The sequence below is a fragment of the Phocoena sinus genome, chromosome 2 (genome assembly GCF_008692025.1).
Source record: "Phocoena sinus isolate mPhoSin1 chromosome 2, mPhoSin1.pri, whole genome shotgun sequence".
Lineage (NCBI taxonomy): Eukaryota > Metazoa > Chordata > Mammalia > Artiodactyla > Phocoenidae > Phocoena > Phocoena sinus.
In genome coordinates this window covers 128,683,069-128,698,862 of record NC_045764.1, presented here as the reverse complement: position 1 = coordinate 128,698,862, position 15,794 = coordinate 128,683,069, and the positions used below count along the sequence as shown (strand labels likewise).

Genomic DNA, 15,794 nt, shown 5'->3' with positions numbered 1-15,794 from the left:
CTTTAGGGGGCACAGCCCTGAAGATGCACAAATGACTTCTACCTGCATCCCTTTGATTAGAAATTTGTCATAGGTCACACCTGGCCTATAAGGGAGCCTGAGATATGTAGACAAACTGGGAGGCCATGTACCCAGCTACAAATCCTAAGATGATAGAAGATGGGGAGGATAGATACTGGGAGGCATCTGGCAGTCTCTGCTGAAACTAAAATTTTGATTTTCTGACTTGCTTCAAAGATTAATTAGAATCTATAACCCCTCATCCAATCAAAACAAGACCTTTAGCATATATTTATTTAGCACAGTTAAAATCCAGTTATGTTTTTACTGCTGTCATCTCGCTAGATTTGGGTTCTTCTAACTCCCTTGGGAGTTTTTGGTGCTCCATGCCCCTTTTTTAATAGATGTGATTGGTTTCTCAATGATCCTTTTCTAAGATCTGACCTTCAAACTTTCAGGACAATTATTCCACACATCTTTCTCTCTTTTTTTTTTTTTTTTTTCGTGGAGAAAGAAGAAGCAGTACATGGGAAAGGCTTAATATTTTTGCTTAGAAAGACCTGGGTTTTAATTACCGTAATTTACATATGAGTTTTGTGTTTAGTGGTGGACAGTGTGAAATGAAATATCTGCTAATGAGACATGACACTAAGTGAAGGAACAGCCCTCCACAGACAACATGTCAGTGAATTAATTCCCTGCTGTCGTATCTCTTCTGAGAACCTCGTCATCCCCCATTATGAATAATTTTCCATTTGTATGTATGGGTGTCTGACTGTTTACATGAACATTGGGAGGAAAAGCCAAAATTATTTGGCTTAGCATCAAAAGCTGCCTCTATTTTTGTTGTCTGCACTGCTCTGATTCAATGCATTTTAATACGTTTTTAACAATGCATGAATTTGAGTCAGAGGAACTGGAGGAAAGGCTAGGATGACACATTACTTATTATAGGCTATAAAGGGATGAGACGTCATCTATTGCTTGCCGTGCCAACAGCACTTAAATTAATGCCCTTTTGCCTTCAGAACTGAATTGTTCTCATTACAACCAGGCATGAGCAACTTGGCATGATTTGGTGTGTTCCTTTAAGAGGTTTTAAATCTGAAGTCATGCTTGAGTTAATCTCCAAGTTCTATGTCACCTAGATTTTATCAGCTTTCTTCAAGGTCCAGGCTTTGGAAGATTTCTTCCCTACATGACCATTAGACGTTTGTAATTCGTCATGTGGGAATATGTCTTAACCCATGCAAAGGCAGACAAGAAATGCAGTATTGCTTTCTTTAGAAGCTGGAGGAATCCCTTTTTCTGCATGCTTGCCCTCCTGCTCTTTGGCTTACAATGTTGAACGAACAGTGTAACAAACTAAAATTTAAAAGCATTGGGGTATTTTAGTTTTTTTAATAGGTGGAAAAGTAATTTGGACTCTCTTATTTAGTCTTACTGAGTAGCCCCTGTATCAGGGACAAACCAGCATTGTTAAGCTGCCTGCAGTTTCTTCCTGTTGCTAGAGGTAGAATTTGAATTTTACCTGAAAGCCTGCTATCTGGGGGTTCATAACTAATTTCTGCATATTAAAATGGAAACAGAAGCTATTCTGCAGGCTAGCCCTTTTTAGGTTTTGCATTGTGGATAGATGTAAAGCAAATAATTCCATATTAATTTTGGGAAAGCCCTAAACCACTGAAATAATACAAATATAGTTGCCTCAGACTGGAATGTTTTCATTCAGTTTAGAAATAGGAATGGGATGTGTCTTTAGTAAGACTGTGTCCTTGCGGAAAAACCTCTTCTTTCTAAATATATATTTGAATTGCCCTGAATGTGTCCCAAAAGGATAGTTATTTAGGACTGAATAACCTACACTTTTAATATGTTGCCTATTATTATGATTGCCTTGCAGTGGAGGGAGTAGGACATCAGACCACACTGACTTTCCACCCCCCCCATTAGTCATAAAAGGGGTAGAAAAAAGAAAGGTGGGCTTTAAGCTGAGGGAAGGGGAACTCTCTCTCCTAATGGCTGAAAGAGATGGGGAACTAAGCTGTTGGAGAAAGAACAAGGAATGAGCTATTTGTGGGGCATAAACAGGTGCCTGTATATAGCGGCAGATCTGGAGAAATGATCTATAGGGGACCTCTGTGAAGGGGCATGGACCATGGGCTCTACTTAAATTTTTTAGCCCCAAATTTCCCAAATTTATTCAAATAAGGAATCCTTCTGTTGCGTAACACTTGTTAACATGTCTTAGAATACTTTCCTGAAGAATACACCATGGGAAATAGCATTAGTCAGACAACTTCGTAGCATGTGTTGGAATCACCCAGATGGCTTGTGGGAACACAGATTTCTGGCCCCACTCCCAAAGTTTCAGATTCAGTAGGTCTGGGGTGGGCCTGAGGATTTGCATTTCTAAAAAGTTCCTGGGTACATGCTGATGCTGCTGGGTCCAGGAACCACATTTTGAGAGTGAATCGCAGACCAAAATGATCTGGTTCCTTCTTTCTCTTTCTAGAGTAATACAAATCAAATCAAGAAGTAGCCACTGAAATAAAGACCACAAATATGAAAAGCCTACATCTAACATTATAGTTAAGATCAGAAATAAGGCAAGGATGCACACTCTTGACACTTCTATTCAATATAGTACTAAAAGCTTTAGCCAGAGCAATTAGGCAAGAAAAGGAAATAAAAGACATGCAAATCAGAAAGGAAGAAGTAAAATTGTCCCTCTTTGCAGAAGACATGATCCTATATGTAGAAAACCCTAAAGACTCCACAAGAAGACTCTTAGAACTAATTAACTCAGTAAAGTTACAGGATACAAAATCAACATACAAAATTCAGTTGTGTTTCCATACACTAACAGCAAACAATCTGAAAAGAAAATTAAGAAAAAAAATTCCATTTACAATAGCACCAGAAAGAATTAAATATTTAGAAATAAATTTAACAAAGGAGGTTACTTGTATAGTGAAACTACAAAACATTGATGAAATAAACAAAAGAAGACACAAATGGAAAGTCATCCCATGTTCACAGTTTGGAAGACTTAATAATGTTAAAATCCTCATGCTATCCAGAGCAGTCTACAAATTCAAAGCAATCCCTATCAAAATTCCACTGGCATTTTCTACAGAAGTAAAAAAGCAATTCTGCAACTCATATGGAATCATAAAAGACCATGAATAGCTAAATTAATCTTGAGAAAGAATAAAATTGGTGCCATTACACTTCTTGGTCTTAAAATATATTACAAAGTCTATCATAATCAAAACAATATGGTACTGGTATAAAGACAGACCTACAAACAAATGGAACAGAATGGAGAGCCCAGAAATAAGTCCACACATATATGTTCAACTGATTTTCAACAAGCACACAGTAGGGAAAGTTTAGTCTCTTCAGCAATTCGTGTTGGGAAAACTGGATATCCATATGCAAAAGAATGAAATTGGACTCTTACACCATACAAAAATCAACTCAAAATGGAATACAGACTTAAATGTAAGGCCTGAAACTGTAAAATTCCTAGGAAAAAACATATGGGAAAGCTTCATGACAGTGGTCTACACAGTTTCATAAATATGACATCAAAACACAGGCAACAAAAATAAAAATAGACAAGTGGGACTGCATCACACTGAAAAGCTTCTGCACACCCAAGGAAACAGTGAACAGAGTAAAAAGGCAATGTACAGAATGGAAGAAAATATTTAGAAACCACATATCTGATAAGGGGTTAATCTCCAAAAAATACAAGGAACTCCTAAAACTCAATAGCCAAAACACTAATATACCAATTTAAAAAATGGGCTAAGGACTTGAGTAGACACTTCTGCAGAGAAGACATGTAAATCACCAACAGCTATATGAAAAAATGCTCGATGACATTAAACATCAGGGAAATGAAAATCAAAACCACAGGGAGAGAACTGCTGAACAATCATCGACAGGAAGACACTGGAACTCACCAAAAAAGATACCCCACCTCCAAAGACAAAGGAGAAGCCACAATGAGACAGTAGGAGGGGCACAATCACAATCTAATGTAATCTAATGTAAAATCAGATCCCATAACTGCTGGGTGGGTGACTCACAAACTGGGGAACACTCATACCACAGAAGTCCACCCACTGGAGTGAAGGTTCTGAGCCCCACGTCAGGCTTCCGAACCTAGGGGTCCGGCAACGGGAGGAGGACTTCCTAGAGAATCAGACTTTGAAGGACAGCGGGATTTGACTGCAGGACTTCGACAGGACTGGGGGAAACAGAGACTCCATTCTTGGAGGGCACACACAAAGTAGTGTGCGCATCGGGACCCAGGGGAAGGAGCAGTGACCCCATAGGAGACTGAACCAGACCTACCTGCTAGTGTTGGAGGGTCTCGTGCAGAGGCAGGGCGTGGCTCTGTCTCACCATGAGGACAAGGACACTGGCAGCAGAAGTTCTGGGAAGTACTCCTTGGCATGAGCCCTCCCAGTCTGCCATTAGCCCCACCAAAGAGCCCAGGTAGGCTCCAGTGTTGGGTCACCTCAGGCCAAACAACCAACAGGGAAGGAACCCAGCCCCACCCATCAACAGTCAAGCAGATTAAAGTTTTACTGAGCTCTGCCCACCAGAGCAACAGCCAGCTCTACCCACCACCAGTGGACTGGACAGCTACATGTAAAAGAATGAAATTACAACACTCCCTAACACCATACACAAAAATAAACTCAAAATGGATTAGACACCTGAATGTAAGACTGGACACTATAAAACTCTTAGGGGAAAACATAGAAGAATACTCTTTGACATAAATCACAGCAAGATCTTTTCTGATCCACCTCCAAGTGTAATGGAAATAAAAACAAAAATAAGCAAATGGGACCTAATGAAACTTAAAAGCTTTTGCACAGCAAAGGAAACCATAAACAGGACGAAAAGACAACCCTCAGAATGGGAGAAAATATTTGCAAACGAATCAATGGACAAAGGATGAACCTCCAAAATATATAAACAGCTCATGCAGCTCAATAGTAGAAAAACAAATAACCCAATCCAAAAATGGGCAGAAGACCTAAATAGACATTTCTCCAAAGAAGACATACAGATGACCAGAAAGCACATGAAAAGCTGCTCAACATCACTAATTATTAGAGAAATGCAAATCAAAACTACAATGAGGTATCACCTCACACCAGTTAAAATGGGCATCATCAGAAAATCTACAAACAACAAATGCTGGAGAGGGTGTGGAGGAAAGGAAACCCTCTTGCACTGTTGGTGGCAATGTAAATTGATACAGCCACTATGGAGAACAGTATGGAGGTTCCTTAAAAAACTACAAATAGAACTACCATATGATCCAGCAATCCCACTACTGGGCATATACCCAGAGAAAACCATAATTCAAAAAGACACATGCACCCCAGTGTTCATTGCAGCACTATTTACAATGGCCAGGTCATGGAAGCAACCTAAATGCCCATTGACAGACGAATGGATAAAGAAGATGTGGTACATATATACCATGGAATATTACTCAGCCATAAAAAGGAACGAAATTGGCTCATTTGTAGAGACATGGATGGATCTAGAGACTGTCACACAGAGTGAAGTAAGTCAGGAAGAGAAAAACAAATATCATATATTAACGCATATATGTGGAACCTAGAAAAATGGTACAGATGAACCGGTTTGCAGGGCAGAAATTGAGACACAGATGTAGAGAACAAACGTATGGACACCAAGGGGGGAAAGTGGCTGGGGGTGGTGGGGGTGGTGTGATGAATTGAGAGATTGGGATTGACATGTATACACTGATGTGTATAAAATTGATGACTAATAAGAACCTGCAGTATAAAACAAACAAACAAACAAAAAACAACTAATGCTAAGCTTTCTTTGGGTTATTTGTATGGAAATATGTTAATATAAATGTTTCAGACATCACATGAAATTTCTAAAAATCTTATATGTTCTCGTATAATGTTATAAGTCATAATTCTAGTTATTACTTTAAAATGTATATCTCAGAAATTAAAAAAAAGAACCTGCTGTATAAAAAAATAAATAAAATTCAAAAAAAAAAAAACCACAGGGAGATATCAACTCACACCTGTCAGGATGGCTATTATCAAAATAACAAAAGACAACAAATGTTGGCGAGGATGTGGAGAAATTTTTAACACTTGCACACTGTTGGTGGGAGTGTAAAATGGTGCAGCCACCATTTTATGGAGATATGGTTATATTTTATGGAGATACCTCAAAAAATTAAAAATAGACCTACCATATATCCTAGCAACCAACCCCACTTCTGGGTATTTATCCAAAAAAATTGAAATCAGGATCTCAAAGAGCTATTAGTACTTCCAGGTTAGCAGCACTATTCACTGTATATGGAAGCAACCTAAACGTCCACTGACAGATGAAAGGATAAAGAAAACGAGGTCGGAATTCCCTGGCGGCGCAGTGGTTGGGAATCTGCCTGCCAATGCAGGGGACACGAGTTCGATACCTGGTCCCGGAAGATCACACATGCCGCGGAGCAGCTAAGCCCATGCGCCACAACTACTGAAGCCCGCGTGCCTAGAGCCCAGGCTCACAATAAGAGAAGCCACTGCAATGAGCAGTCCGCGCACCGCAACAAAGAGTAGCCCCCACTCGCTGCAAGTAGAGAGAAAGCCTGCACACAGCAAGACCCAACGCAGACAAAAATAAATTAATTAATTAATTTTTTTTTTAAAAAAAGAAAATGTGGTATATACATACAATTGAATTCAGCCTTAAAAAAGAAGGAAATTCTGCAATATGTGACAACATGGAGGAACCTGGAGGACATTATGCAAAGTAAAATAAGCCAGTCACAGAAGACAAATACTGCATGAATCCACTTATATGAGGGATCTACAATAATCAAATTAATAGAATCAAAGAATAGAATGGTGGTTGCCAGGGACTGGGAAGAAGGAGAATTACTAATCAATGGGCATAAAGTCTAATTAAACAAGATGAATAAGCTCTAGAGATCTGCTGTTCAACACTGGCTATAGTCAACAAGAATGTTTCATAATGTTTTGTTAAGAGGGTATATCTCATATTAAATAGTCTTACCACAATAAAAGAAAACAAAACAAACAAAAAAGAAGTAGTCATTGAACTTGTCATTGAACTCATAGCATAAGCAGGGCATATAGGATTTGTTCTGCCCCAGAAACTCAAAAGCATACTGGTGAAGAAGATCCCAGAGACAACGATTTAAAATACAGTCACCCCTCAGTTATAGCAAGGGAATTTTGAAAATTAATAAGCACTTACTACATTATCCACACTTCCTGGCTATTTTGACCATTTTATAATGAAATAGTGTTTTGTTTCAAGTGTAAAATAATTGAAAGGAGTTTTACTCATTAATATTAGCTATAGTGAATTTTCTGCCATCTTGCCACCTTAAGAGCCATTTGGGCATGCTGGCTTATGTTGTCACAGCGGTCCAAGATCTAGTCAATTAAGTCTGAAGAAACCCAGTTAGTCATTAGGTGATTTGGAATTATAACAGTAAACAACTGGCTTTGTTGATTGCTTTGGCTGAACTGATTAAATGCCTCAGAGATATAGTAGAAACACTTCAGTTTGTGTGACAGCATTGCATTTCTGCTTTCCAGTAATTATAGTCTCTGTTGAGCCAATATTTCCAAAGGAAATGCTGTGAAATATTCTGTATTGGTGTCTCATTTTCAGTATATGATTATCTTTACTATATTTACCTGAAATAGGGAATTAGCAAAACAAAACCACAAATAAAGCAGAATAGATGAGCTTCCTGTCCCCAGCCAAAGTTCACCTGGAGAAGTTAAATATAAACACAATATTTCTATATCTATGAGGCAATTAGAAAGTGATGTGCATTAACAGCCCACAAACGCAAATGGGCTTTCCTCCAAGTTGCTTTAGGCATTGCCTCTTGGCACATCTGTCTATAGTAATGAACTTTAAGAAAATGTCACAGGGCTTCCCTGGTCGCACAGTGGTTGAGAGTCCGCCTGCATATGCAGGGGACACAGGTTTGTGTCCCGGTCTGGGAAGATCCCACATGCCATGGAGCGGCTGGGCCCATGAGCCATGGCCGCTGAGCCTGCACGTCCGGAGCCTGTGCTCTGCAACGGGAGAAGCCACAACAGTGAGAGGCCCGCGTACCGCAAAAAAAAAAAAAAAAAAAAAGAAAAGAAAATGTCACAGTCACTCATTCTGTGTTTCAGAGACTTAGGGCACCATTCATCTATCTATCTTGTAACGTGCATCTTAATGACTGTGGTGACCCTGAACTTGTGCTGCTCAGATATCCACTGTGATGGGCATAACTGACTGTGGCCCTCATAGCTGCCCCTCTGAATGCACCACCACATTTGTGCCAAGGTCACAATTCCCACAGGCTGCTTCCAGTCAGTGACTGAGCATGATGAAGATACAAATGTGTTCTGTTCCTAAGAAACACAAGACTCCTTCAATGGCTAACTTAGCTCGAGGACTTCCCTTTGGCTTGGCTGAACCTCTTTGGGAGCCACGCTGCAGTCTGAGACTCTTACCACCCAACCTTCCTACCCCTCTCCTTCCACAAGAGTCAGACCTTTGTTTCCATCTGAAAGCTCTTTCTGCCTTTTCCTGCTCTCCCTTCCTTTGTCCTTCACAGCTGTTACCCTCTCTTGCACATCTTACCCCATCTTGGCATCTACTTCTTGGAGGACCCAAACAAACAATGACCTTGATTTTTATGCTGTCACCCAAAACAAAATCAAGAAAACCTGTGGGAAAAATAATGCTGGGCCTAGAGTAAAAAAAAAAAAAAAAAAAAGCCAGAAATGAACAAATAAACAAAAAAACCCAACCAAAATCTAAAAGTTTAATCGTTTTCTTGTGAGAGCCACAAATTCTCTGTAAAACCAGTTGATATTTTCTGATGTTACTTCCTTTGTATTTTGCATGTCAAAACTATCCACAGCAGCATGTTACTATGAGAAGAAAGTCTGGCTTCTCCTGATATGCACTCTCTTATTCAAAGACTGATGCAGAGTTATTGAAAACTATCTTTCCTGCTTAAAAATTTTTCCCGTTAGAAAATCATTATGAAAAGTATAGAACACTATTTTTTAAAAAATTAAAATCACCAGCTAGTTCCAGCATCCAAAGATACATGATATCCAGTTACCATTTTAGTATGCTTTGGTCTGTGTTTTTTCTATGCATGTATTGTTTTCTACGTAGGTGAGATAATACTCTCTATATAAATTTAATATCCTGCTTTTCTCCATGGTATTAAATTTTTTATGGAATACTTTTTTTTTTTGGAATACTTTTAATGTCTCACAATATTCCATTGTACATTATCCTATGATTTACTTAACTATTTTCTTACTGTCAGAATTCAGATAATTTCTAATTTTCTGGCTATTATAAACAGCCTATAATGAATATATGTGTTCATAAACTTTAGCCTACATCTTGGGATTTCTTTCCTCTGTATAGATCCCTAGAAGTCTTCCCTGGTTTCCTGATAAGCTTGCAGCTTGAGGAGAATCAACAAGTCTACTCCCCACATTCACATAACATGTTAGAGGGATACAGGCCTAGCAGTCAGAAGACTCACTGCTGGGCCTGTATCCTTCTAACAATACCAAATCTCTTTACCTCAGAGTCCACAAGTGTAAAATCAGGGAGATGAATTAGATAATCCCTATTGTTCCACCCATATTTAGTATTTCTTAAACATTCAATTAGTGGACCTAGCTCCTATCCAGTGCCATAATTTTTCTTATACCTTTTAGGGCTGTATAGACACAAAAGTACATGAATGATAATAATGGATCTAGGGTATTACTATATTATTATCTTTATACCATAGACAACACTCCTTTATATAGGAATATAGTTGGCTCTATAACTCTGTTCTCTCCAACCCATATAACTTATAGCTATCTGTGTGTTTTTAAATTACTTTTGGCTTCTAAGTATTAAGTACTATATTATAGCTATGTGAACCTACTCACTGAGCCTTTTACTATTAACCCAAGCAAAATTAGATGTTAAAATATCACATTTGAAATTTTTCTTTTGTGTTCCCTAAATTTACATCTGGCTCCACCTTCATAAAAAAGACCATATTGGGCTTCCCTGGCACAGTGGTTAAGAATCCGCCTGCCAATGCAGGGGGCATGGTTTCGAGCCCTGGTCCAGGAAGATCCCACATGCCACGGAGCAGTTAAGCCCATGTGCCACAACTACTGAGCCTGCGCTCTAGAGCCCGCAAGCCACAACTACTGAGCCCATGTGCCACAACTACTGAAGCCCACGTGCCTAGAGCCCGTGCTCCAGAACAAAGAGAAGCCACCGCAATAAGAAGCCTCCGCACCGCAACGAAGAGTAGCCCCCACTCACCGCAACTAGAGAAAGCCCATGCGCAGCAACGAAGACCCAACGCAGCCAAAAAAAGAGACTGTATTAAGTGTTTCTCTGTGCATGACCTTATGCTAGGAACTGAGTTATAAAGATGTTATTTTTGATGTCAAGGGATTTCTAATTTAAAAACCACAACACTGAGGACAAAGGAGCATCTAGCAACCAGTCTGGATCTCAGTGCCTGCCAGGTACTGAAGGCCTCTCGTGGGAGGTCAGGAAAGGGGGGCTTTGAGGAATTCTGGGTTTCAAGAGGCTGGAGCTGGTGTAGTATTATGCTCCTCAGAGAGAAGATCTGTGGAGGAAATGGGATTCTGGAAGCTTTTCAAACTGAAGTGGTAAGGTTTGGGGTTTGCCAGAGAGAGAACATTTCAAGATCTGGGATCTAAATCAGGAAAGATTATTTTTCCTGATAAAGGTGGAAACAGAGCCATCTAATGTTTTACAGATTGAAAATATGTCAGATTCAGAATAAACGGGAATGCTAGTAAGTTAGGAAAGGCAGGTCTTAGCAAATGACAGTGCAAACAAGCAATGAGAGTGTGGAGGATTAAGGCTGAGCACTTGGACACACTGAAATGCTTACATGAGAAAATGCAATTACTTTCAGGTGCACTAGACCTAATTAGGTCCCCTTATTGCTTTTAATAACAACCGCTCTTTATGAAATACAGTAGTTCTGGCGATTCGCTCATACATTGTATTGTGAGCTTTACCTGGCTCTGCCATCGAGGACTGCATGAGGGGTATGGGAAAATGTTTTGTGGGAAAAATACTGCCTCTCCCCTAAATGGACCTGGGGTGGAGAGTGAAATGTAGTTTCGAGAATGCTAATATTACCAATCATCATTTAATTCTAAGCTGGGATATGTTTTCCAAGTGAGGATATTTTAATAGGCTAACTGATGCCCAGTGTACTGTGCTACCCATTCATGAAGTCTAGGAACGTGAAGTTCTAGCACAGAAGAAGAGCCTTAGATGGGGCTCCCCTGAAAGCAAAGTGTGAGACACAGACTGGAGTGTGGAGTTGAACTGGGAGGTGACCCCAAGGAGTGGGAGTGAGGCTGCTGAGAGAGGGAGACAGAGCAGGAGAGAGAATAATGCACAGTGACTTTTGACTTTGGAGGAGCCTGTATCTGAGGCCAGTAGAGGGAGAATTTTTACCGCCATGGACGGCAGGTACTCATCTCGCCACAGGCCCTCAGAGGGACTGTGGCCAGTGTGTCCCAGGATTATCCCACTGAAGGACAGGGAGGTGGGGGGATTCATTCACTAACTGCTCATTCCTCAGTCCCTGAAGTTTGTCCCCTAAGGCATTAACACACCCCACTTCCACATCACGTCCACATGGACTGAGCAGACTCTGGAGAAAAGCTTCTGGACCCTCTTCCCGCGGAACACAGTCACTGGTTAGCTTCTCAGTGTCTGTCCTATAATAAACCAGTACAAACATGCCCTTCTGGCTCTTCTCTCCACACTTTGCCCAAGCAGTTGTGACATTTCTGCCTCATTTGTTGTAAGTTATTTTCATGTCCAACCAACAAGAACCCGGCCAGCAACTTATTAAGTGTCCCTGCCTGGAAGTTAAATCCTGAGTCATGGGAGGGTGCTCCCAGGTCAATAAATGCTCACTATACAATGCTCCCCCTTCACACTCCACCTCCCTCTGTCCATCACCCTCAAGATCCACTCCCACACTTGTTTCCATGTTCCTGTCAGTACATTTTAGTCCTTCCCCTAAGAAGGCTGTCTGCTCCTGCAGCGAGGACTGCTTGGGCAATGCAGAGAGCTGACCCAAATTATTAAAATCTGATGGCATCCGTGTCTTGACTACTGATAATAATGCTGCTCTGAACATTGGGGTGCATGTATCTTTTCAAATTAGAGGTTTCGTCTTTTCCAAATGTATGCCCAAGAAGTGGGAGTGCTGGGTCAATATGGTAGCTCTAAGCAACCTAAGTGTCCATCAACAGATGAATGGATAAAGAAGATGTGGTATATATATATATATATATATATATATATATATATATATATATACACACACACACACACACACACACACACACACACACACACACAAAATGGAATATTACTCAGCCATAAAAAAGAATGAAATAATGCCATTTGTAGCAACATGGATGGACCTAGAGAGTATCATACAAAGTGAAGTAAGTCAGACAGAGAAAGACAAATTATCATATGATATCACTTATATGTGGAATCCAAAAAAATGATACAAATGGACTTATTTACAAAACAGAAACAGACTCACAGACATAGAAAACAAACTTATGGTTACCAAAGTAGAAAGGGAGTAGGGGAGAGATAAATTAGGAGCTTGGGATTAACAGATACACACCACTATGAATAAAACATATAAACATCAAGGCCCTACTGTATAGCACAGAGAACTATATTCAATATCTTGTAATAGCCTATAATGGAAAAGAATCTGAAAAAGAATAGATATATCTGCAGACACACATATATATATATACACATATATATGTATAACTGAATCACTTTGCTGTATACCTAAAACTAACACAACATTGTAAATCAACTATACTTCAATAAAAATAATCTGATGGCAATGACGGAAGCTGGGGTCAATCTTGATCAGGACAAGTATCATCTTACATCTGCCTCAGGTAAAGCCCTTGTGTCACCTGTTGGCAAAGGGGGTGCTGCTCTTCTCTAGCAAGATAGAAGGGAGTGTTTCTTCCCACTCAGAGGAATCCAGGGCTTCAAATTCTCAGGTACATCCACCTACATGCCTGATGAAGGTGAGGAGATGCAAGTCCATTAAAAAAATTTCCTTCCAACCAGACTCCTTTCTGAATGGTGCCAGTCCCATTCTTTATTCTGGTATCTCTTGGGCTCCTGGTTCCTTTCTTGGAAATAATCATCATGCTGATCTTCATTAAGGAACAGGTCCTGGTGCCTCCTGCTGCTCTCTTGGGACCAGCTAGACAATCTCTGAACAGATGTCTTTTTCTGGAAGAGCTCCTGCTGGCACCCACACTGTAGGACTTGGCTTCAGTGCCATGAAGCTCTTAAGGGGGGAGATGAGGACAGAGCAACACTCATCACTGACGACCTGAGACTGTTTGATAACAGTAATAGCTGCAAGCATCATCTCGATCAAGTCCCTGTCATCCCCTGCATGGGCTCCAGAAATCACTTTGGAAGTGGCACTGTTGGAAGTTGCTCTCTTTTGCTTCACGATCTCTCCAAATTCAGCTTCACTCACCACAGAGGGTGGAAAGCCCAAATCTTGGCCGCAGTGGTGGATAGAGGGGCCAAAGGCCTTCATGTAAATATCTGGTGGAGGCCCCACTGTAGCATTTGGTGGGGGAGAGAAGGCTGGATCGAGGTAAAGGCTGTGGGATGACCCAGGAGAAGGTACAGCTAAATAAGGAGATAATGGAGGGGCATGAGATGCTCATGGTAGATGCCAGAAGGAAGAGGAGGGACTCCAAAGCTTGAGGAGAGAAGTGGTAGGGATGGAATTGGGACTGGGACCAGACCCATCAGGTGAAGGGCTGAAGGAGGGCAATTGAAGTCGGGCAGCGCACTGAGGGGCTTATCCACGTGGACGAATGAGAGTACAAGTTGCTCAGAGTGTGGCCCATCCACCAGCAGAACCACTAGAATCTCGGGCATGGTCCCATGGAGCTTTTTCCACTCTTGTCACTCAAATACATTCACGTTCTGAGCCCCTGCCTCAAACTGTGGCAGGTTCTGCCAGGTGGCTGACCTCACATCCACTTTTTCTCCATTAAGTACTTTTCTGGCAAGAATTTCCAACAGTTTTGCGGACAGTTTTCAGAGGCTTCCACCGCCTCAGCGTACCCCCTTGGACTGGCCATTTGCTCCACTCTCTGTAAATTTCAACTCCACCACACCACAGACTCCTACGAAGTGAATAACCTGGCTCAGCTACTTGTCTGTGGTCCAGCAGGAGAAGCTGCTCACATAGACAGCAGTTTGTCTGTTACTCAGGCCACTGTAGGTATGCAGAATTACAGGGCTTATTGGGCTTGGAGTTGACTCCTGGTGAACAGGAAGAGGTGGCTTAGTACTGCTGCTTCTATCATGTGAGGGCTGTAAGGCGGACATCAACAAATGGGATTGCTTTTCCCATAACACCCAAATTGTGATGTGGTTTCTGCCAAAGGAGGCGCGGCAACAGGGTCCTACAGTGCCCATGGAGGGATGGTACTTCTGCCCGCACGGCAAGCTGCATCTCATACGAGAAGGGATGGGGCATATAAGGTGAGACTTGGCACAGGAGAGGTAGGGTCACTGGAGACCTCTGGCTCAGCGGTGAGAGACTGAATTGGACTGAATTCTTCCTCTGTTCTCTGGACATTTCTAACATAGCCCTTAATCAGTCACTGAGGGAGTCTCCCCAGGGTCAAAAAGGCACATTGCCTTGGGAAAGAGGCTACAGGTTGTAGCATTTTCCCCCTGTCCCCCAACCTAACCCAACCTCCCCTCAGAACATGACAGCTGTCCAACCCGTCCAGTGGTAAGTGATGTGCTTATCCTCAAAGGGCAGTTCTGGGTGTCTTTAAAATGTAGAGATAACAAAATAAGGTGATAATTTGAGTAAAAGATATAGAATGCCAGAAGAGCCATTTACCCAGAGAATTTTGTCTCCCCATTTTTATTTTGTTTCTACTCAATAATACAACTTTTAGCTTTAATACTGAGAGCAAACAGAAAAAAAAAGCCTTGTCCCTCTGTTGTCGGTTATTTGTTTATCTTTCTGGTAGGTTGAAAACTGTATAAGAAACTTGATGCTGTCAGCGTTTTATACTGCATTGTATATTTTTCCTCTTGCAACAAAACATTTTAAAATGAGAAATGAGGTATGAGCTGTTAAACAAAAACTAAAAGACAAATACGTGATTCCACTTATATGAGTTAACCTAAAGTAGTCAAATTTATAGAAAGTAGACTGGTAGTTACCAGGGGCTGGGCGGGAGGGGAGGGTGGGGAGTTAGTGTTTAATGGGTGCGAAGTTTCAGTTTGGGAAGATGAAAAGTTCTGGAGATGGATGGTGGCAGTGGTTTCACAATGTGAATGTACCTAGTACCACCGAGCTGTACACTTAAAATGATAAATTTAATGTTGTATCTATTTTACCATGATACAAAAGAAAGGAAGAAAGGAATAAAGAAAGAAGGAAAGAGGGAGAGGGTGGACAAACCCAGAGAGGAGACAAACACTTGTCTGTAGACAGAAAAAAATTCCGCTCGCAAATCAGGATCTCATCTTTCAGTCATGGAAGGGATAAAAACAAGATAGACTCCTACCAAATCTGTACCCAAGGGCAGCCCTCAACA

The 15,794-nt window shown here is 41.0% G+C and overlaps 1 pseudogene; it reads right to left on the bottom strand.

Moving 5' to 3' along the window:
* Positions 1 to 13,245: 13,245 nt before the first annotated feature.
* Positions 13,246 to 14,694, bottom strand: LOC116748627 (annotated as a pseudogene).
* Positions 14,695 to 15,794: the final 1,100 nt, after the last annotated feature.